The sequence below is a fragment of the Cavia porcellus genome, unplaced genomic scaffold, assembly GCF_034190915.1.
Source record: "Cavia porcellus strain 051 isolate PalLab524CR breed Dunkin Hartley unplaced genomic scaffold, mCavPor4.1 scaffold_22, whole genome shotgun sequence".
Lineage (NCBI taxonomy): Eukaryota > Metazoa > Chordata > Mammalia > Rodentia > Caviidae > Cavia > Cavia porcellus.
The window spans coordinates 18,251,373-18,275,891 of NW_026947505.1; the positions used below are offsets into that span (position 1 = coordinate 18,251,373).

The 24,519-nt window shown below is 38.5% G+C and overlaps 1 protein-coding gene and 1 pseudogene across 6 annotated transcripts in view; both read right to left on the minus strand.

Moving 5' to 3' along the window:
• The window catches only part of Lama2 (laminin subunit alpha 2), a 553,946-nt gene that overhangs the window by 358,316 nt on the left and 171,111 nt on the right, over positions 1–24,519 (minus strand). The gene's annotated exons all lie outside the window — the stretch shown is intronic.
• Positions 1,633–24,517, minus strand: LOC134472066 (translationally-controlled tumor protein-like; annotated as a pseudogene).

Sequence of the window (24,519 nt, forward strand, 5' to 3'; positions counted from 1 at the left end):
TTCATTACATTATGGTGACTATTACTTTGTGGGAAAGGGTTAAGACCTACTGTGATAGCAAACTTTTAAGCACTGGTTACACAAGAATGCAGTCAAGTCTCCACACTGTGCGGAACCCAGGAGTCCGGGTTTACTCATCGTCAATAACTGAAACTGTACGCTGACCACTCCCTTGCAGCTTGCACTTTTCCCAGCCCCGTAACCATCATTCTTTTCTCTGTACAAATTGAGCCCATTTTAGGTTCCTCAGACACATAGGATCAGGAAATATGTCCTTCTGCATGTGACGTCTCATTTCACTGACAGACTGTCCTCCACGCTGCCCCCAGCAGTGGGATGTCCTTCTTTTCGAAGAGTAAATAATATTTCCTTGTGGGGAGATACCAGATTTTCTCTCTGCATCTGCAGATGGACAATTTAAGCTGCTTTTACGCTGTGTTTATGATGAATAATACCCCAAAGAGCGTGAACACAGATCCCTCTATGGGATCCTGGCTTCAATTTCTCTACCCAGAGAGACAAAATGCAGTGACTGAAGACAGGCTTGTTCTATGCTTCATTTCTTTATAGAACCTCTATCCTCTTTTCATTAGGAGCTGCACCAATTTCTACTTCCTCTACCATGGTTATATAGTTCGTCTTATGCAATTCTCAGTGTCAGGAAAGTGTTGTTATGTTTCTTATTTTTGTGAAACAGCAAACAAGCTCAGAGAGTCAAAGAACTTGCACAAGAACAGAAGAAGGAAGGCTGATATCTGGACTCAAATCCAGCAGTGACTGTGTGTGGCAGAGCCACATGGGTGAGCAGGTGTGGGCCAGCGCAGCAAGGATGCGGTCAGTCACGGCCAACTGCTCTCCTTCTCCTTTCCAGTGAATCTGGGGATTGCTCAATCCCCACAAAAGCTTACAAATCACTAACATTTGCATAAACATCATTTGGGACAAATTGCACGATAAGCAGCTGCTTATGTAATCTTGCTTCCTGGTGGTCTGTCTAATGATACAGGGTCTCCCACAGATTTCCAAAGTTCTGAGGCATGGATTTTGGGCCATATTTCTGAATTTTACTTTGGGGCACAAATACTAGTAAAGCTGTGTTTGATAGGGAGCACATTGATACCTGCAAGTGCCCTGAATGACATCTGGTGCACAGCGGAAACATAAAACATGGGTGCCATCCAGTGAAGGAGCATTTGGTACCCAGAGAATAAATTCTAATTGAAGACATTCTTAAAAATGCATAATAAATGTAAATTATATAAATTCGCTTAGGAAAAATAATTTCGTTCTCTATTCTATTGATAGGTTGTAAATCAACAGTTCGTATAACAGAAGATTTATACAGAATTAAGCCTAAACTTTTCCTAGGACATTTAGGTACATATGTAAGTAGAAATTAATCAATTTAAAGACATTCAAATTTAGCTTATAAAATTTAAAGCAATAAAACAACATTTAATGACCTTTTTTCACTTAAATTTAAAGGTTTTCTATAATTTTGCAACAGACATCATAATAAAATGTCATAATCAAATTTTATTTTTCATTCTAGTTCAGATGAGTAAAGCTGAAAATAATATACTTTTCTTTTATTTCAACTGAAGCAATTACTTTAGGAGAGATTTGGGATTTTAGGCAATTTCTAAAACTTCAATTGATCAGTGACTAAAAAAAATGACCCCAATTAATTTTAATTGTACTTTAATTTCAATATGTATCATTTATAATTTGCTACTGTCTTATAATTTCATTGAATTTGTAGTGCTCATCAATATCATCAATTTCATAAAATTCACTTGTTAAGATATTAGAAGGTTTCATCTAGAACTTTACTAACTAGATAATTCCATTTTTCTAAAACATACAATTTTAAGATTTTGGTAACACCTCCTTTCAGTGATTCTAGCTTTATCCCTGGTGGTACAATGCTCTGCCTATGGTGAAATCTATGCAGATTTTAGACTTAGCAAACACAGATTTTAGACTTAGCAAACACAGACTTTGAAAACACAGATAATATGGTTACATATGCTAGAATAGGAAGCTGTTAGTACATAGAAAAGACTGATGCTAAATTAAAATATACAAATTAAATAAAAATGGAGTGAACAATGGCATCAAAAGAGTTTGTAATAAAAACCAAAAAAGTATTGCCAGGAAACTGAAGTTCTCAAAGCCAAAATCAATACAATAAATAAAATACTGTAATTTTCCTATTTAGAAAGTATAATAGAAAAAAACTCAAAATGGAAAAGCACCAAGATGAGGGTGATTCATTTGTTTTTATAAATCCTCTGTAAATTTTTCTGACAACACATCCAAAGGCCACCACCAAGGAGGAACAAAGGAAGGGTGGCCTTTGTCTTGCACTCAGACCACAGTGTCTTCCAGCCCACTACTGCCACAGCAGTGTGTCCTGTGCAACCGAGCTTTTGATATCCGTGGTTCATTTCACCCTTCAGAGTGTCTTCTGGAAAAGTCTAGCTGCAGGGCCCTCCTGACTCCTGTGGGTGGAAGGCATCCTTGCAAAGTACTGCAGAGACCACCTGGATGATGCTCTTTGGAAGCAGAGCAATTATCTCCATCTTGAGTTAAACCTGTTCCATGTATGGATATGTGCAGGGCTGGCTAGGGCTTTGCCTGATCCCCTCACTTGGCTTAACACATCGCATATTGGTCTATCTGGGGCACTAAGATGAGAATGTGTAGTCTTTGAAGCAAGGCAGGAGGTCAGGGTTACCCCACACTGTGGCTCCCAAAAAGCATGTGTGAGCTGGGTGGAGGCAGAGCCAGGCTCCATGCTGTTGGCTGGGATGGCGCCTCGAGATAAGAGGCCATGATTCCCCAGGGCATAGTAAATTACACATCAGAGCTGAAGCACACAATAGTAGATACTGCCTCCAGTCCTGTGCAGAGTAATCTTTCTGCATATCCTTCTCTTTGCATATTTGAGAGGTGATTTTAGGCCTCGAACCTAGTCCACTTCCCGCCCCAGCTACAGTCATGGATCCCCAAGCCACTCCCCTCCTCACAAATTAATAAAACCTGCCTTTGACGCTGGGTCAAGGTCTTTGTTCTGGTACCCATCATGCTAGGTAGCCTTAGGACCACCATGGCTCCCATAACCGTCTTTATTCTTGCCTTAGGTTGCACTGGAAGTGTTTGATTGGAATTAACCACTAGAATTCCAATAACTCTTCCATGGGATTACAAATATAAACTTCCCAGATCATAATGAGGACCAGGAAGAGCTCTTTATAATGTACAAGCTATTTTTTAATAAAAGGCAATAAGGAAATACCAAGAGAAGAAATAAGATATTTTTGTCTATATCTTTGGTGCTCCCTTCAACATTTTTATCTATATATACATTTGAGTTTAAATGCACTTTATTTTTAGACAACTTACATGACATGTGTTTTCTCCCTAAAAAGTAATGCCTCCACTCCAAATAAATCATGTTCAAAATAAACGAAGTGCTCAAGATGACATCAGTACTATTTGTTTAAAAACCTGGCATTGTGTGGATGACAAGCAGCAGCCAGTATGACAAATGATAGAGCCAAGGTTACCACTGAATCAATGAATGCTTCTCCATTTCTAAACCATCCTTAAAGGAAACCATAAATGGGGTCACAGTAGTCCAGGAGAGCAGCCAAGCCATTCGGATTCATGTTTGCACCAAGAAAGATCCAATAGCTTTGGAAATTAGCAAGCATATGCTGGATTTGTTCTGCAGCCCCTGTCATGTCTTACTCTTTTGGGTCTTTGTTCTTCAAGTTTGCCTTTGATTGGTTTCATATCATCTGTCATGTACTTCCAGGTCTCTTTGGTGAAGCTGGTTTCCTGCAAGCAATGGTGCATGACAATTTCAGCACCAGTGACTGCTGTCCTCTTGGTGCCTTCGCCCTGTGGGCCTTTAGCAGGGACATTTCCACCAATGAGCCAGTTATCAGTGTCACACTGTGTTCTACTGACCATCTTGCCCTACACCTTCAGACACAGCCTGTCTGCGATCTTCCAGAACTTGTAACTGTTGGAGACCGTCTTATTTTGCCTGATAAGGTTCAGATCCATAATTAGGGTGGTGGCCGAAGGGAGAGGGTGGCCGAGCTAGCTTAGCAAGATCCAGAAGCTTAGGGCTACAGCTGGAGCAATGCTGCAGGAGGGGAGAGCGTGCGGAAGACGTGTGTGTATTTTTCCTTTGTTTCAAGTCATAGTAACTGCAGCAGTGAAAGACTGCGGAGACCTGAGGTTACTAATTTGCTTGATTTCTCAACTCAGTGTGAAGAAATATGTTGAAAAGTCATAGAAAGATGACTTGGCTAAGGATAAATAACCTTTAAACCAAATAACCCTGGGGATAAAAGTGAAGTCATCAGAAGGAAAAGGCCAGGGTTTAAGGTCAAATAAATCACACCTAAAAATCCAGATGTTTTACGGTATCCTAGGTATTATTGCTTATGAAATCAAGAATATTTCTTGATTCTTAAATCTAAAAATCCCCATACACTTTTATTCACAAAATAATCATATATTTTTGCTCGGTGTGATTCTCTAGAAGTCCACAGTTTTGTATTAGAGTTCAACTGTTAATTTTTAAGAATAATGAGGTTGTCAAGAACACAACTTATCTCATTTCAACTTTTTAAAAGAACTAAAAATGCTTGCATGGTGAATTTTTAGCATTTCCAGAAATCCAAAAATTTTAAGACTCAATTTACAACCTAATCTTACACTATTGATGATTTCCATATACAATAAATGGGATTTGGTATAGCTAAATAATTTTTTTGGCTGCACAAAAGTATATTTATAAAGATCTTAGTCAAGAATATCTTGAATTTTACTTTGGTAACTTCAAACATGTTCCTGATACATCCGTCTCATAAACTTGGTAAGATCTGCTCATAAATAAAACTTTTGCTTCTCATACTGGTATAGAGATATTACGAGTTAGATTTTAAAATTTCTTACATTGGTACTATCCCCAATAGAACTACAACCTGTATAAATGATCATTTCTACTAATTAAGATAATGAAAGCTTCTATATTTCCCAGATATATGTATTTATCATTCGTTACTCAACTCTGTAACAGTGTGTACCAGAAATAATGAATGTATACGCATCCTCTGACCTAAAAATTTCTCTTGCCAGAATTATTTACAGAAATATTCATAAAAGTACATAGATTTACATGTGAAAGATGCCCGTTGCAGCATTGCTTATAATCACAAAAAGTGAAAAACTTAGAGAAACATCTGAAAGGATCTGACTGAATTAGTTCTGGAATATCCACATTTCGGTGGAATTACAATGAAACAAAAACAAGGCAAATCAGCCAAAAATGAAATGGGAGCAACACATGGGAAACTTCACAACTGCAAAAGCAATTCATGATACCCGGTAGAAGAGAATTGCATTTGTGGATAAAAGGAACAGAAAATATGCTTTTACAGGTACCTGTTTTCTATACATGGAAAGTAAAATCTAAATTGCAAAATGCAGTGCTGTTTAAATTTTTTAAAATCAAATACAAAAGATACATTGTCACGAATCTTCCTCAAAATATTTCCACCAGCTTTGAATGCATTTATTTCATCACGCTTGCCATTCCCTAAAGCAGTCTGGAAGTCCCCTTTTGTCCCTTTAGTTACACTGTAACAGGCTGCCTCCACTTCCTGAATTGACTCAAAAGATTTACCTTTTATGGTCATTTTAACTTTGTAAAAGTGCTAGAAGTCACCAGTGCCAGATCTGGGGAATGAGGTGGGTAAGGACTCACTGGAGCGTCTCTAGGAGCCTGCCTTTCTGTGAGATAGTACTTAACAGTGACATTCACAGTGGCTTTGATTACAAGTCCTGATGACACTCAGGAAAGAGGACTTCCAGGACCCTGTCTGGCAGTGGAAAGAGGGATGGAGTCAGTGTGCTCCAAATAAGGTGGGGTGGGAAGCGGTTAGAGGGGATTCATGGAAATATGCTTTTTACTCTAATAGTTTTTTAAATTTCAGCCTTCGCTGTGCATTCTGGTCACTCCTTCTATATGCCAAACTGCAAAGTGCTGTTTGTAAGGAAAACAACAGAGACCAGAAGAATCTCATCTCTCCATGTTTATCTGCTGATTGCAGCAGCGATCCCTACATAGAATTGCTTTCTATAACACTCTATTGTTTTTAGCTCAGAGTTTAAAATATTAAAATAAAACTAGAGGTATGCAATCTCACGCGATGTCCCCATATGGAATTTTCAGATGGGATCACGGATGAGCAACAGCTCATCAGATCCAGCTTCACTTCTTCCCTTCTTTTGAGAAGCAGTGAAACAAAAGAATGGGCTCTCTCAGCTCTGAGATGTCTCTCATCCACTTTTGATCCTTAGAGAGATGATGACCTTTGACCTATGTTTCATTCTAGTAGAATTTCCTAAATAAGTCCCAGAGTAATTAGGAACAGATTTGTAACAAATGAAGATCCAACTTCCGATGACATGAACTGGGTTTGGAGGCTGCTGGTCTTTCAGCTGCACTGGAATAACCTGGGAGTGTGGGGCATGGCAGAACTGGGCATCGTCACACATGTGGGACTAACGCAATGCCAGTCCCAGAACACGGGGGCTTGAGGCAAGCCAGACAAACAACTTGTGAGGCAGGACCCTTCTCCCATTAGGAGAGGTGTTTCACCTGTTATCAGCCTCTGGCTGAGTGTATAAATAAACACATCGCTGTCCTTGGGCAGTGCCTTTCTCCTTTGGGAGACAGGGGCCACCCCTGACCTCAGCTTTCTGCATTTCTGAGTCTTGTCTTCTTTTCTTCATCCTCCACTGTCCTCTCCTGGAAGTTTTAAGAGTTGTTCAGGATGCAGCATAAGAGTGCTTTGGTATTAACTGAATGGCCATCTTTCACTTGCACCAAGGATGTCTGAATCCTGTGCATTTCCAGATTGCTTTTGAATCTACAAGAGTATTCACAGTTGGTGTCTTATTTGATACTACAGCAAAGTTAGAAGAAGGTAGAGGGGAAAGGAGGCTTATACCAACTTGCAGATCAAACAAAATAAGCCACACCTTTAAGTTTCCAGAGACTCTAAAGAAACGGAGATGCCAGAGACTGAGTGGCAGGACTAGAAATTAAATTCATTTTTTAAAATAACTAATCCAAGTCACTTTCTATTAGTCCACAACAACCACTTTCTTAAGGTGAGCATTCTTTCCCAACTCGATGTTAAAGTTGATTAATTTATTCAGTTACTTTACTTTTTACTTTCTTCACTTTAGCTCGCTGGTCATGACGCAGTTCTTTGTATTGTGAAATATGTAAGAGTCACACTGACATTCTCTCACATTTGAGGACACTTCTGTTACTACTCCCTTCATTATTCCTCATTCTAGATCATACGAACAGTCCTCAAGGGTCTGTCCTGGCAGATCTGTGTGCTTATGCAAATCTGTAGGCACCTGAGAGTGTATTCATGACTGCGAGGAAGCACACAAGCTTTAGCACCAGCCGGAGATCAGGTCCTGGCTCTGCTCCTTCCTCATTTTTGACCTCAGGCAGAGCGACACTGTCTGTTTCCTCACAGATGGGAATGCTAAGTGTCCATGGTATTAGGAAAGTGTGAAGCATTAAAAATTGAAAGCCTTAGGATGACTAGACATTACTGCTCAAAGTGTGAATGGGAAAATCAGTGGTTCCCAACCAAAAGCACTTCTGTGTGACAGTGAGCAGTTTTCCACTGAAGCACAAGGCAGTGCCATTAGTCACAAAGAAATCCACACAGCAAGGAAGAATATTGATGCTCAAGTCCCTCTCTAGTCATACAACCCTGCAAATCTGCTCGCACACCTGACATTTGACAGTGTCAACAAAATGGATTCACAAACCACTCATCCCCAGGGTACATTTGTTGGTTAATTAGACTGACAGAAGATAATGCAATTGAACCTGTCTTCAAGTTCCACATCATTACTAAATGGAAATTTTAAGTCAATACCCTTACCTGTCTTACGTTGTGGACATAAAAACATAATTCTTTTTAGTAGACGTACTTCCAAATCTTGTATCTTTGTTATCTGAAGTCTTTACAAAAGGTCTGAATTAACATTTGCTCTGAGAATTCATTGCCAGGAAAATGTTTGTCTTGAAATTTTAGAACATTTCTTCTTTGCCAGACAAGGAAACTATAAACGTTAATTTTTTTCTGCATTGTCTAAAAATTCTGAACTAAATTAAGAAATAGACTACAATAACTAATACATTCCAGATGACAGGCAATGTGGCTTTTTCTTTGATTTGTTTAATAAAATTTTTGGATGTCTTTATGTTCTTTTGTTTTATTATGTATGCCACCTTGACACTTCTCTTGGGAATCAGTAGAATCACAACAAGCCATGCCTGTTTTACATATAATGATCTTTTCATTCACTGGCTTATATAGGATTATGGCACTTCAGCTTTGCTAAGTATCAGGAAAGGACTAAATAGCTATGCAGTCTCCAAAACCTCCCTTTCTATGAGTGGTAAAGAGCCCTTAGAAGAAAGTCACTGAATTTTCTGAATAAATATATGAAAGCCATGATACTAAAATAATTACTCTGAAACTGTGTTAACTCAAGATCCTCTGAAAACTGTCTTTGAATGTAAAATGAAGATACTAATTTTTTAAATAGTCAAAAATCATATAATTAAATAGGTGAAAATCCTTTTACAGTTATTATCTTGGTTATATATGTATTCAACAACTCGGAAATTTTGGAGCTATTCAGAGCTATGCTCAGAACCTACAGGGCATTACCTTGACTATTTCTATGTTGCAGAAAAAGATTCAAGGCAAATAACATGGGGAAGAAAATCAGCAATACATGCCATTCATTTAGGTGCAATACAGTAAATAGGGTCAATACAGTAAAACAAAACATCAAGATAAAAATAAGCAATTCTAAGGAACATTCTCCAAATATGGTTAAAAACAGTGCACTCATTACTGAGTATAGGGTCCTTTTATCCTTACTACCCAGATAACTTCAATTTAGACACATTACGTTATTATAAATTCTAAAGCTTTGCCTAATAGTTGAAGTCACTTTGCTAGCACACTTCACAGCTGCAGAAGCTTGAAGAAGAAGCACTCACTGAGCTTCCCCTACAAGGTTTTAGCCAGTATAATTCCTTCCTTCTCTTTCAATCAAAGAGCAAATTTTAGAAGACAAGATTCAGTTGCAACGCCCTAAAATTTTGTATTTTGGAAAAACCTTGTGTAAACCTGAGACTGCTAACTATATGCATAAAATCCCTCAGACTGTCATCAAAAGAAATTTTAGAGTAGCATTCTGTAACCTACTGCAGTAAATGACAATCACAGATGCCATTTGAATTTTCACCTTGAGACAGGTATTTGTATAAATCATCTCATTTACTGTAATCGATGTTGGAAGATATGTCTTTGTGTTTTCCCATCTTGAGAAAAGGGAACCACACTTCAAAGAGCTACCTAACGTTATGGACTAGCAAACCAAGATTGCAAACCAGGCCTTCTTTCACAGAGCTCGACACTCAGCAATACCACCTGTTAGCATTCTAAACTCTTCCTGCTGTACACAGCTCAACAGCCTCTTTCCTGTGAAAAGATGATAGAGGCGAAAACAGACCGGCAGGACCTCAGACTGAACGTGGTTGGTGTTTGCTGAGGAATGTGAGAGGCTGTTACACTCATTTAGCTTTGTCTTTCTGAAATGAATCAACAGCAGCTGGGAAAATAAATTTCTTAAAGAAGTAGTCTATACGCGCCAGGCCAAAAAAAAAAAAAAAATACCCAACAACATAAAACAACTTCCAGATGTTAATGTAAAATTATCCAGATGCTATGAAATAATCATCCAGAATACCAGAGGCAAAGAAAATCAAACTGAAAAATGATTTCAAAAAAGTAATCAAAGTGGAGATACCAATTCGATATGTTTACTAAGTTACAGCAGATGATTTCTCTGCTTTTTTTAAAGTAAATACATGTTGAAAATTCTCTCTTAAGTGATGTAATAAGGTTGTAACATTTCTTCCTGGCTGGAGTAATTTTTGGCAGCTTTTAGGACAACACTCTGGGGACCCTGTGACATTTTATGTACTTGCTGTATGATATTAGGTAGATATCTCTTAGGTTCTCAAAGATGAAATGCACAAAATAAAAATTATTGTCATATAAATAATTTGTGTCTTCCATATTCTTATGTGCATGGCTAAATCCGAACACACAATAACAGTCTATCATTTTCAGTCATCATTTTATCAGTTTAACATTTCAGTCATTGACTCCCGGGATTTTGCTATAGTTTTTGCACCTAAATGAATGGCATGAACAAAGACTACAGATTTCTAAGGGGTTACAGTCCCATCAAGACTTTATTAGATATTCAAAGGCTCTCTGGGTCATTGATCATGATAGTCAAACTTGATAAGACAGATTTCACTTCTGCCTACAGGCATGTTTCATCTTGTCTGCTGCTTGTCTGCACAGAAGATCTTACACATGAGTTTATGTGATGTAAACTGAGGAGCTAAGAAATGCCAAAAGAAATCTGGTCCCCTCCTTTATGGAATTCAATAGTCCTCAGCAATGTCTAGTAAACACTAGCAACTTTCCACACCTCACTGTCTACAAAAGGACATCAGGGAAGGTTTATGTGCAGTGATTAAATATGAAATATTAGAGATCCTCTTTTGAAGCAAATAAAGAAAGCATTCATTCATGTCATCTGATTTAAAACCAAACAAACAGGCAAAAAAGAATTTGTATTCCTATCTCTACAAACACTGGATTGTAGTTTTCCCTTAGGGGAATTGCATGAGTTAATCATTGTTATCAGTGGGAACTCACAAGAAAGCCATTGAGTTTTGAATCCTTAGCTGTCCCTTAATCTTGCAGTCTTATAACAGGATGACTTGTTTACTTCTCCTTCTGCAGCTGTGAGTTCTGGACAGAGTTGTTGAGATGTTATTTTTCAAAATAACTTCGAATATTCTTTCCAGATCTGAATGGTTTGGCATATATTTAGTGGTTTGTCTTGACCTAATTATTTTATATGTTTTCAACTGTGATTTGCATTTACCTTATTTTTACACAAGTTCTCTTAAATTTTTTTTAAAAAGTTGCATATCCTACTTGTCCCTATCCGATGTGCTTCCAGTTTTGGAGCCTTACACACACAGGCTGGAGATGCTGCTTCCTCTTATATTAAAATAAAGTTTAGTATTATTGGAAACAGGGATATCCATTCCTCTTCATGCTCTTTGTTTCTTTTACGATAAAATTTTCAGTTGGCTGAAAAATTACTTGTATTATTTTCAGAAAAGAAAGTTAGCAACAAACTGTGCTATTTTTCCAGAGACAGGCATAAAATGTCTCTAACGAAGTGTCCTCTCAGTCCTAATGCAAAGTCTTACCCGGGGCAGGGGCTGAGTTATATTTCTGGGCTCCGCTCCACAGAAGGCCTCAAAGACCCTAGGGGTCCTGGCTAATTTCAGCACAGTGCTCTGTGGAGAAGAACAGCAGAAGCTCTTCCTGTGGCCCTGAACAACATTTCCCCTCATTTTGGTATTGTTCTAATGGTTTATCTTCCCGAAGACCCATTTGCAGGTCACTGCTTACATGCAATTTCTCTAGTCACAAAGAAGGAAGGATTTTTGTTGGTGGGACTGGTGGTGTCATTTTGCTTTTGTGTCTTCGTAAATTATGATAAAAAATACAGTGAATTCTGTGGCCCAGTGCCAGCTGACAGAAAGGCAGGTTTATAAAATCTTACAGTGTGTCCCCATCCGCCTTGGTCACTAGATCTGCCACTATGCGACTTCTGGCTCTTTCCCAAAGACAAAATGACCCTGAAAGGTAAATATTTGGAATTGATTGAGGACATCAGGACAGCTTCTGACATAGCTGAAATACCGTTTTGCGGTGCAGGGATGTGTGTAAATGGCTCAGGGAGTACAGTGGCCTTATTAGGAACATATGCTTAATGGAATTAACAAGTAGAGACGCTGGCATAGCACCAGGAAGCACAATGCAAGCGTTGTAGACAAAGTCACTTGCTTTGTTTATTTGGCTTTTCTCTCTACAATTGGAGTCTATGAATTTCATCATCTCAAGACAAATGCTAATCCTTTTTTAACTTTATAAAATACAGTCCATGTTTGGAATATGTAATGTTTACATACACCATGGGGGTTAGTACATGCATGTAACATATCTTAATTCTTTCTACTTCCCCTTCCCCCCTTTTCTTTCTGTACTCCATATATATCTTGGTTTCTTTCCTGTTTGTTAAAGATCTAATCATCTCCCTGTGTCCTGTTATCAATATTCTCTTAGTATAGAACACTGCCAAAGAGTACACTCATCCTTTAGCTTGTGGTGACATTACTCCAGGCTTGATTAAGATGTTATCTCTCAATGCACAAGCTTATCAAAACACCGTGGACAAATGGGCACCCCAAACACAGCCCCTGTGCAGACAGAGCCCCTCATGCTCAAGAGCAAACCCCACATTCTCTGAGCACTGTGGTGAAAGAATGGCAAAGCTAGACACATTGTATAAAATAAACCAAAACCCCAAACATTCTCTTACTTTATGCTGGAAAATATCCTTCTTATTTTAACATAATTAATGCACAGGACAAGAATTCCACTCCCATGAAATCTATGTCTGTGACATGTTTCTGTAAGGAGCTTCCTTTTCTCTCTCTAAGTGTAGATTTAAAACAGAATTTTCACATTCCAAAACTGTTTCAGCTCAATACAGGCAGCCTCCATGCTCAGTTCAGTGAGTTATTCAGTAGCTGAAATAATCAGGGTGAGTCAGTGCTGTGGCTATGAACCCAGCCCTCACACCCACCCACTTTTTCTGTATGGCCACCTTGAAGCTCCGGAGCCCAGTCCCTGCCCTTTTTCTCATTGTCTTTCTCTGTTACCTGCAAAACCAAACCTTTTCTGCACCAGAAATGTCTCCCATACTCTTGGATGTCCTATTGATTTATTTTATGTCTTGTCCAATGCATCCCAAAATATAATAGCCTTTATTGCAGGCACTTAAGGTAGCCTTTACCACACAGATGTCTCTGAGTAGCTGCTAATGGAAACAAAATAGCTAGATGTTGAGGTGTGCTCCTTGGCTATAGAAACCGGTGATGTTTACTCAATGATGCCAAGTCACTTGTGGATTGATGTGAAACTATTGCAGCCATATGTTTGGTGCCCTATCTTTTTGAGCAAGGCATTTGCTTAATAGTGATAAAAGTGTGAGAGGTTCTTTTGCAACTAATTCAACACAAAAAGTGTATCTTGTTAGAAGACAAATGGATGCAATGTAACAAATTATAAGGAGGAGGAACAAGATGTTTTTCACCCACTGAAACAATGTGGAGACAAGGAGGAAGGCAAAAGGAAATGATCTCTAGAATTCTTTTCTTTAAAAAAGCAATGGAGGGTCCTTTTATTTCCTTGACATATTCTGTGATGGTTTGCACCAGTAATCTTGCTAAAAGGTAATTCGTCTTGAGGAGAATAATGGGTAACTATTATAAGTGGATCTCAGAGTTTAAATGTGTGAAATGGCTTCCAAATGGTGACAGCTGTCACTCCCAACAAAACCAACATCTCTACATGTGACCATGTTGCACGTGCACGGGAAATGGAACGCATCTGTGGAGACACAGGTCTACACAGATATGCTGTATTTTCTATGAGCTCAAACCACACTGATTTAAAACTAGCAATCAGACATACTCTGGTAACCAATATATCTTACAATGCCACATAGTTCCCCAGGGTACCGCTAAAACATCTGATTATTCAGTCCTAAAAAGAGCTTCATAAAATAAGTACTATAAATTGTTATATTTATACATCATTATTTTAGTGAAAGCATGTGATTTCTCTTTGATCTTTTTGCAAGATTATATACAGTTAAGGTCCATTTGCAAGCCTTTAAATGTCAATAAGTGTTCCTATTCATGTTGCAGTACATATTCGTTTAAACCATACAGAATTGTATTTTTATTGACAAAAAGTAGTTAAATACCGGCCATTTACAATGGCTCACCCTAACAGGACGTTGTATTATAGAGGCACTTATCAATTGAATAGGCAAACAAATAATTCTTATTACTGAATGAAGCTGAAGAACAAATTTACACAAGGAAAATATGATTTCATACCTTGTAATCTTGCTCAGGTTGCCATTCTTCTCTACAAAATAAGTATCATAAGATTTTTGTTACCTATGATTAGAATTTAAATTGTATAAGTCTTATGCACTTCCCAGGTAGCACAGTTCAGCCAACTTATTCATTTATGTATTTCCAAGGAAAATATTTGGTTGTGGTCAGCCTGCTACGGTGCAAAATAGTACACATCCTCAGGCTAGAATACATTAGAGTAGATATTTTCCCCATTTTCATTTTTAGCAGGGGACCTGGTTGAGTAGCTCCTGATAGGATTTTAAATTTGTTTCTAAGTGTAATCTTAACTATTCCATTCCTGGTTACCCTTCTCAAGGACTTTTGATGATAGCTTAAGTGTTGATATAGGTTCTCTAGGGATCAGAAGCTTATTTTAATAGCTGTAAGATCCTTTGTTGTATTTTCAAGTATATACTTCTGCAATAAAGATAATAGTATCTTATCTTTCCTGAGAGAGAGTGATTAATGGACACTGACATACCCTCAGGTTTTTCCTAGTAGAAAAAGAGGACAACACTTAATTATCAACAGTATCATAAGAGCCTCTGTGGCCAATGGAAAATGCAAATATAGAAGGGGCTGATTGGACCTAAGGGCTCAGTTTAGGAAGTGGACTGATTATGAGATATCACAAGATCTGGACCGGATATTAATGCTGAATATTGTTTACCACACTATGACCTCCAGCAAGTTACTTACTCTCTAGCTGTAAAGTAAGAATAATGAAAAGTCTGTCTTCTAGTGTCGGTTAGCTTTGGTGAGGTTCAAGGGCTACCATGTAAGGCCAAGTTCTGAGCAACTGCCAAATCGCCATAGATGAAATGGTCACCATCTATATTAACTGATAACAAAAACTATGGTTAAACTCCTCTATTTTTCTTCCTTGTTTCGGATTTGCAAGTCAATTGACAGCCTTCTACTTTCCTTTGGAAATGTGACATAAAACTAATAAGACTCATTAACTGTTGCATGGCATGGTTGGCCTGGAATTTAAACTTGATTTTAACTGCTACAGGATTAGTAAAATCTCTGAAGGCAAAGCAGGCAGCAGTTCAAACCCAGGCATCTGCCACCTGCACATGGAGAACATAAGAACTGCCAGGAGATAGCGATTGAGGCTTACAGACCAGCAGACTTTCAGAAATGTCTTAGGACACAGGAAATCTTTCATAGGCGCTGTGGTTTTGAGAAAGACTCAGCAATCCCACAGTGCCAGGTCCCATGAGAAAGGTGGGTGGATGAGACACAGCATAATGACTTTTTTCTGACAGAGCCCAAAATGTTTTGAATCTGTTTAGGACATTGAGGCAGCCACTCAAAGATAGGAAAGAGGACTTCTAAAACGACTTCTGCAAGTAGTACAAAGGGGATGAAACATTTCCAGGAAGATTAGTGGTGACATATGTTTCAGACATTGACTATAATTAGATCTCTTAGATATTGGTATTATTTCCTCCAGATCCAATTCTCATTCAGGTTTTCAAAGTACTTTTGCTTTTTTCTGATATCGGGGATCGAACTTACGACCGCCTGCTTGCAAGACAGGTACTTATGCCGCTGAGCTAAATCCCCAGCCCCTTATTTTTGCTTTTTAATAGTAGTATATTAATTTTAAAAGGATTTTCTGGTAGATTTCAGGCACAATATTTTTAACATGGAGAAAGGGTTATGCAAATCATTCAACAAAGAAAGAAGGAATGTGCTATTCATAATTGGCCTTTACCTGATTGTAAAGATGCATTTTAAATGTAATAATGAAATCCCTTAAGAGATGTGTGCATTTCATGTGTACATCACACTTGCAAACCCAGAATGTCAAGGCTGTTGTGTATTCTAGCTGGAGTTGCAATGCTAACTGCTCAGAGGCCCACACCATGGACCCCCACTGAGAGGAGACACTTCCTTGCTCTTGGGTTCTGGGGCCCAGTGTTTTTTAAGGCAATGAGTGATTTTAGAGAAAAGAAGTCTGAGACCCCAAATAATTACTTACCTAACTCTTTATGCAGAACAGACACAAATTAATAATGCTCTGCCACTTCTCCCTAGAGGAGTGGTTCCAGGAAGACCTGAGGAAAGCTAGTTGGCTCCTCCTTTCTATCCCTTATCCACACAAGCTCCCTGTGAAATCACACTGTAACTTTCACAATATTATGTCAAAAGAGAGTTTCTAAATTCCTAAAAATACATTATTGGGTTTTTTCTCCTTTTTCCATTATTTGCATGCTATTACCAAAATGTCAAGGTATACAAAAATAATTCTGTATCTCCATATAAAATTCCTTCATACAGGAAATCAAAATAATAGCAAAGTTCTACATATGGTTTACTCAAAAGAAAGAAAGTGCCTTCAAGAATTAATGGTGGCTTCTCCAGGGATTTTTAGACAAGGCTTGCATTTTCAAAGGAAAAGTCAAAGCCAGTATGAGTTCCACTGAGTCACACTGCAGGAGATTCGCAAGAGTTGCATCAAGAAGGAAAAGAAATCACATGCAAATTCCTTCAAGTTCTCTCCACAAGCAAATTGAAGCAAAATCACCATAGCAACCAAACACATTTATATTGGTCTAAGGACATCTAAATAAATTATAAATAATAATCTTAGGCACAGGACAGGGAAAGCCTTACACAGGGTAAACATGGGTTACAATTTGAATTCTGTGATTCATAAGCCATGCCAAATATGCATCCTGCTAATGTTACTAATGAGTTTCCTCTCTGTTACCTCTCCAGCCACCAACAGTCTGCATCAGAGCTGAAAGTTCAGGTATTCAACTCAAGACCACTCAGAGATTCAGTCTACAAAAGCCAAGCATACTTCCTGAGGTATAAATGATTGTCTCTTTCTTCAAGTAATCAGAATGACCAGTACTCATCCCTAACTAACTGGTAACCTGCTCTTCTACCCCTGACTCTAAGAAAACTGCAGACGTCTGAAGAGTTGGCCAGAAATGGAGCAGTCAGACTCATCGTGGGTTCTGTTTCCAATATCTCGTGATTCCTGGACCTCTCCTGAATCCAAAATGCCAGCTTCTCAAGGGTGCCTGTAAATGGCAGCCTTTGACAAGTTTCCAGGAGTGTTCAGGCCCATGCTTGGGGCTCAGGCAACTCTTGGGTTGTGACAGTGGCTGTAGCTGGTGTGGACTCCCCGTGAGGCTACTGCAGAGCTACATCTGTGTGGTAGAGCCCCAGAGTTTCCCCGTGGCTGGCCTCGGAATAAGGGGAGCCCCTGCGGTCTATTCCTGCACACCCTGCAGCTCTAGCAGGGAGCTCAATGTCCCTCAAAGCAAGGGAAAGCAGGTCCCTGCTGAGCCCTTCTTGGCCATGATGAGATAAAATTGCTCTTCTAAAAGGAAACTTTTTAAAGGCTTTTGCTCAAAGCCTCCTACCGTTACCAGCCTGGATGACAGACAACATGCAGGGTTGACCTTTCACTATGCTCCAGTGTTCCTCTCTGCCAGGCCCTGAGACGGATGCTCTGTGATTATATCATATTCTGGAGAGCTGCTCTTCTCCTTTTGGGTGCACGTCTAGAATAGAAGATTGCAGGGTTAAATCCTGTCTTGGTCAGAGCTGAACTTCTGTTTGTTTGTTTGTTTAATCTTGGAGGTGGGTATATGCCTAAGGCCACCTTCTGTAATCCACAGGATTAACATTTGCTGATCTCTTGAACATCACGTGTGAGAATTAGGAAGGAGTGAGCCAAACCTAGAAGGGTGTTGAGTCAGGGAGGCTGGAGCAGCAGAGAATAAGGAAATAAATAAGGTGGTGCAGGGAAAATGAAAAGGGCCAGAAGGAAAGGCAAGGACTTGGGAGATAGGTCGCCCCCAACCCTGGAGGGGAAGGAAGCCAATGCAGAGGCCGGAGGTCACTGATTTTCAGCCCCTGTCAAGCCAAAGAGTCTTTTGGGTCTAAAACGGTGCATTTTTTAAAAACCTAAAATACAATACTTTAGAATCATCTAGACATGTTGGTATATAACTCCAAAATTCTCCAGGAAAGTGACAAAGTACTAAAACTGACAAAGTGGATTTGGTGTTAGTCGCAAGAAGACTACTTTCTATTCCAGTTCTTTGCTTAAAACAAGACAAAAATAGAAATGTAGTTTAATTTTAGTGCTTCATAATTAAGACGTGTTTATATATATATATATATATATATATATATATATTTTTTTTTTTTTTTTTGTCTTTTTCGGTACCAGGGATCGAACTCACGACTGCCTGCTTGCAAGGCAGGCGCTTATGCCGCTGAGCTAAATCCCCAGCCCCCAAGATGTGTTTATCTTATGATGTCTTGTTTTATGAGTAGGCCATAAAATACCCTTATTTATGGCTTAAATTTATTTTTGAAAGATATTGTAAAGGCCCAGAAGAAAATAATTATTCCATGCTTAGCGAAAAGTGTACACTAAAAGTTATGGTGAACATGTAAGTACTTTCATCAAAACTAAAAACTTATCTGGAAGTGTAATAAAACTTTTCAACCAATAAAAGGAAATCCAGCTTATGAAAGAAATGTAAAATATACATACAAAAATAAGGAGGTGATATCGCGGAAAAACTGTGAGCTCAACGGGATTCTGCTCTCAAACACAGAAGCTCAATCTAATTATAAGCAAACACAAGGCAAGTCCAAACTGAGTAATAGTCCACAAAATATTTTTGAAATAGCTCTTAAAATAGCTTTTAAAATTGTCACAGATCAGAGCCATCGGTGAATAAGGACTAGATACAATGTAGAACTCTGTATTGGTTCTCGGAAAAGAAAAAAGACATTAATGGTGAAACTAATGGAATGTGAGTAAAATCTGTAGCTCAGTTAATGGGAATGTACCAACATTAACTTCTTAGTTTTGACAGATGCACTTTTTAAAGTGTTTTCCTTAGGGATAGCTGGGTGAAGAGACACAAAGCTGCTTTATTCATGTTTATGTTACTTTAATTGATTCCAAATTTAATCTTTTTTAAATGCACACATGACTCTGCTTCTCATTATGGAGATGATATGATTAGGGTCAATACTCTCAATGACAGAATAAATTCAACACACAAAAGTATCTGTTTAAAACCATCTGAGAGCTATGAGGAGGTTGAGAATACCTTTCTCAAGAAATGGAGATGTCTAGAGAGGTGACTGGTACATCGTGACAATTTTTTGATCCCACAAGCTTTTTCCTATAGAAATTACTATGGGTATGAGCCTGGGCCATGTGTCTGACAGCTTTGCTGAGTTTAGAGGATGGAAGTTGGGTTCTGGGACTTGCGACATTACTTTGGTAAATCCCACACATGTTGGCTTGGATTCCAGAGACACGCAGTCTGGGAATGAGAGAAGCAGCATTAAAGAAGCTGCCACTAGAATACTTGGAATCGCTTGACTGTCCAGAGATTTAAATCTCTAAGTTGTTTTAAGAAGATGCATATGGCTGGGGGGTAGAAGAAGCATCAGAAAATCTTCACAGGATAAAGATAATATCCTTGCCTTTCGATTATTTCCACATGCACTTTTGAAATATTGTACTATACAAAGTAATCAGGACTATGAAGATATAAGCCAGCATAAGAAGGGATCAGCAAGTGAAACAGGCAATAAAAGTATATCTATAAAGACCATGTAGTAGAAATATGAAATATGAAACAAAAACTCTTAAATAATCATTATATTATGCCCAAGAAGATAAAAATAAAATTTTGAACCTTTTAATATAAATTATGTTAAATTAAAATTTAATTGCACATAGTTTAAATATAATAAACTAAATATCTGTATGAAAATAAACAATATTAGAAACTGAATCATATAATACATAAAATCAGAATATTTTGAAGTGTTTGAATAGATTTTTATATACTAGATGAGAGAATCAATGCACTAGAAGTACACCAGAAAAGAAAATCTAGAATTAATACAGAGAATGACAAAAAGATGAAATCAACAGAAAAGGTATAAGACACCTGGGGTTTACAGAAAGAAGCTCCAAGTTACGTTTAAGTATTCATGGAGGGGAACAGAGAACAGAGAACAGAGAGGAAGCAGTGTTTGAGGAGCTGCTGGTTGAGTTATTTCATGAACTGACAATCAAACCACTCAAAACCCAAGCCAGAAAAATAAATGGTGTGATTTAAAGCATAATTCCATGACAGAACCATGTCCTGATGAACTAATTCTGTTTTGCATAATACAACTTGGTAGTCCTGATCACAGGGGGTCAACAAGCATTGTCCACTGCAACTACGGAACTGAATCTTAATATAATTTCAATTAACTAAAACGTAAATAGAAAACATATCTGGCCAGTGGCTATCATACTGTGCAATGTGTATTTGGAATTTCATAGTAACACCATGAAAACTCAAAGATAAAAATCTTTAAGAAAATTAGAGAAAAACACACTCCAAAGACAATAAATTGAAACCTACATTCTCTACACAAAGGAAATCAGAAGACAATAAAATATGCCAAAACAAAATAACTGTAAACTTAAAATTCATTGCTAATATATACTTTAAGATGGAGGCAGATTCTGTTTTGTATCTTGCTTTAACCTGCAAACATTATGGGAGATGAATGAATAGTGATTATCGGACATGGCTGGCCTTCAGTCTTTTGAGATACTGAGTTGTTGATTTCCACATATGAGAAGTCATCTTCTCTCTAGGTCCCTTCCATTCATTTTGGGGAGAGGATGATTTCCTGTTCCTGGTACTTACTTCTTCCATCATGTTTTATTTACTGTATTATATATCTCTTTGTTTTATTTTATTGTCACTCTCCTTGAAAGTTTTGAATATTAACATATAGTAATTGTACTTCAGGGTTCACCCAGGAGCAAATCATTTTGGAGGTAAACACTAGTGACATCCGCTCTGGTGACACACACCCGTAATCCCAGCACCCTGTGAGGCTGAGGTAGCAAGATTTTAAGTCAAGCCCAGCTTGGGAAACTTAGCAACTTCTCAAGACCTTGTCTCAAAACTAAAACTACAACTACATCTACAACTACAACTAAAACTAAAACTAAAATAAAAGATCTGGGTTCAATCTCTAGTACTGAAAACCCACCACCCAACAAACAAACAAACGAAAATCCCAAAAACTAATGAATGAAACAAACATTTATAGGGGACAAGCATCCAAAACTTTCAGAATATCCCCAAGGTTATATCTAAAACTGTATCACATCAGAACACAAAGACGCCTTATAATAATTTACACACTAAACAAATCTATTAAAGATATTCAACCTCTGGGTGATTAATTGGCCCATTTGAAGTCCCATAGAGGATAGGAACTAGGATAAGAACCCAGGTCTTCCCTCACTCATGTTTTTCTATAGGATGATGTCTCAGAAAAGGTCTCTGTATATACCAGATCCAGCAACAGTATACCCTTTTCCTTTGATTATCAGTTTTTATGGTCTTTAAAGTCTATTTCTAGTCTTTACTCGAGTATGAAATAAAAATTTTACAGCCAATGAGGAAGCCTGGATTCTGATTCCAGCTGCTTCCAGGTGAACTGAAAGATTTGGATAATATCTCCTGCCCTCGCTGAGCCTGTTTATTCTAAAAAGTAAATGACATAAAATGAGCAGATAGTTAAGGAAGAGCTTTTCAATTTGATTATTATTTTTAACTTCCGTCATTCCATTTAAAATATTTTGAATTACTCTCGGTTCCTTACTTCAGCCTATTCACTATAAAAAGGAGAATTAGGGCGTCCATCAGGTAAAAACTGAGTTTTCTTTACTCGCTGTCGCTGAGTAGTTCATGGTGAGTGTTGTGTAGGAATGGAAGGAATACAGTCAGTTAAATAAACAACAACTGAGAATGTGCCGTGCTGGCAGCTGGATGTGGCCTAACATGGGGAGACCCGCTGGTAACACAGGGAACATCATGCACAGCTAGAGATTTGCCATCACCTGAACATCATGTCTCTACCTCAGAATGTCTTACATAGCTCAACCACTTTCTGAATTGAGGCATTTTTTTAAATGGTCATCAGTAGCTTTAAGATACAATTGTTAGTTCTGGGTAAACACAGGACCCAGGAGAAAAATAAATAAAATTATTCATACACATGTATTCTCTGTGCTCCCTACTTCTTCATCCTCCAGCCAAACCACCAGGCACAGGCTGCCTCTGGTCACAGAGCAGGATGAACAGCTGCTGGATGTCTGCATTTGACTCCTTATCATTTGACAGATTGAGACCTCTCGCTGAGAGCGCCATTTGGAATGTTTCTCTCCATGTTCCACTTGGAACATGGAATTTAGAAATAAAAGGAGGCACTGCTAAACATTCACACACAAATACTGCCAAAAGGAAACTTGATAGGCTTATGGCAAAAACCGAATTTTCTGCTAGAAATGTTTAGGGCGTCTCTCCACACTGACGAGGGTGAAGAGGGCATGACAGACTGTGAATGTGAGGTCTCTGAAAATGTGCACAAGAAAGATGGTCCTAAGACAGTCCTGTGGGCGCCCACTGTGATCTCAGCACTCTGGGAGGCTGAGGCAGGAGAATGGCAAGCTCAAGCCCACGATGGACAACTTGGCAACTTGGTGATCCCTTGTCTCAAAAATCAAAGAAGTGGGGCCAAGGACGAGGCTCGGTGGTGCAAAAGCCTTAGGTTCAGGGTAAAGTACCTCAAAAAGAAAGGGATAGTACTCACTTCAGATGCTGGGTCAATGAACACAGACAGCCCCAATTTAAGAGGGTTCAACTTTTCTTTTCTTTTTTTTTTTTTTTCTTTTTTTTAACTTTAAAATGGTGAGAAAGCAAAACAAATTCAGTAAAAAGCATACTTTAAATTATGAATGTGGACCTCTGTCTGGGCCACTCCATGTGGTGTGACCCTCGGGTCTGGTACTGCACAGAGCAGTGAGCAGCAGTTGGCTACAAGGTCACTACGAGAGAGTGGACCACCCACAGTGCGCGGAACTGCCAGCGTGCATGTCTGAGTCCTGCGCTCTGTGTGGCCTCCTCTCATTAGGTCCACAGCGGTTATCTGTGGCTCTCGTCCTCGTTGCAATTCTGTTTTCCACTTTCATTACACCACTGAATCTCGATAAACTCTCTGAGTTAGACACCACTTCATTCCACACGTGCTCTACATTAACTGTGGGCCAATGTGTGATGAGCCTGTCTGCGGTAGGCGGAGCTAAGCCGGATGTGCAGAAGCCTCGGTCTGTTAAATACTCTTCCCACTACGACAGGTTGGTTAGGATGTAGCCCCATGGTCAGCTGAGGAGTTTGTGTTTAAGTAGAGAGGATGAAGGAAGGTGAGGCAAAGTAGGAAGACATAATAAAGGGGTATTAGAGAACTTAAGAGACGCTAACACAAGGATTTGGATATTTGAGCAGAGACAAATAAATACAGTAGTTATTGTTATTATAGAGATATAATAATGAAAATAGTTAATGGTTAGAATGTTTGGCTTAGATATTAGCATTGTTTAAAGCTATTTTCTTTTCTTTTTTTCTTTTTTTGGTACTGGGGATCCAACTCATGACCTTGTGCTGTTTAATCCTTTAAATGTAATTTATGTATTCATCTTGACACTCACACAAGATAGTAAGCAGTTTTAACTCAGTTTTGGAGGATGAAGCCAAGCCATAGAGAATTTAAGTAATTTGATCAAGAACATATAGATAAGAACAAGGAAGCCATGGTTTGAATCTGTGGTTTAAAACTAACAAATATGCCTAAAATTGTAACTACAGGATAAAAAACACAACAGGGTAATAGAACACTTTGGGTTACACCTATGCCTCAGCTTCTACATAATTGAGAAGCCAAGAAGCCCAGGCATACTATTCTGGAAGGTCCTAACAGAGACACAAAATCCTACACTGTCCTCCCCAGTGACACAGAAACACACTCATTCCTGACAAAGCTGCTTTTATTTGGTCTCTTCATGTAGCGTCTATGTCTTTACAAATCCCTCCTTCGTCTCCATCTTGAGAGCAAAGTAGACACCAATGTACAGGTTTCTTTAAGGTCTCCCGCCCTCTTTAATCCTCATTGTCAGGGAAAATATCTTTCTATGTAAAATTAATCCAACGTTCCAATTTAAACCCATTTCCCCTTCTCTGATCTTTCTTGTTGATAGGAGACATATGAAGGTAGTTAACATTCTACTCATACGGGGTTTTCTTTCCATTTAATAACTCATTTAAATGTACTTCTGCTTAATCCCATTTTTAAATCTCTCTGACATTAATTACTGATATATTCAATCTTTCTGGCAGGCCTATTTGGCCGTGTTAAATGCACCTCAGGGATGAGGTTTC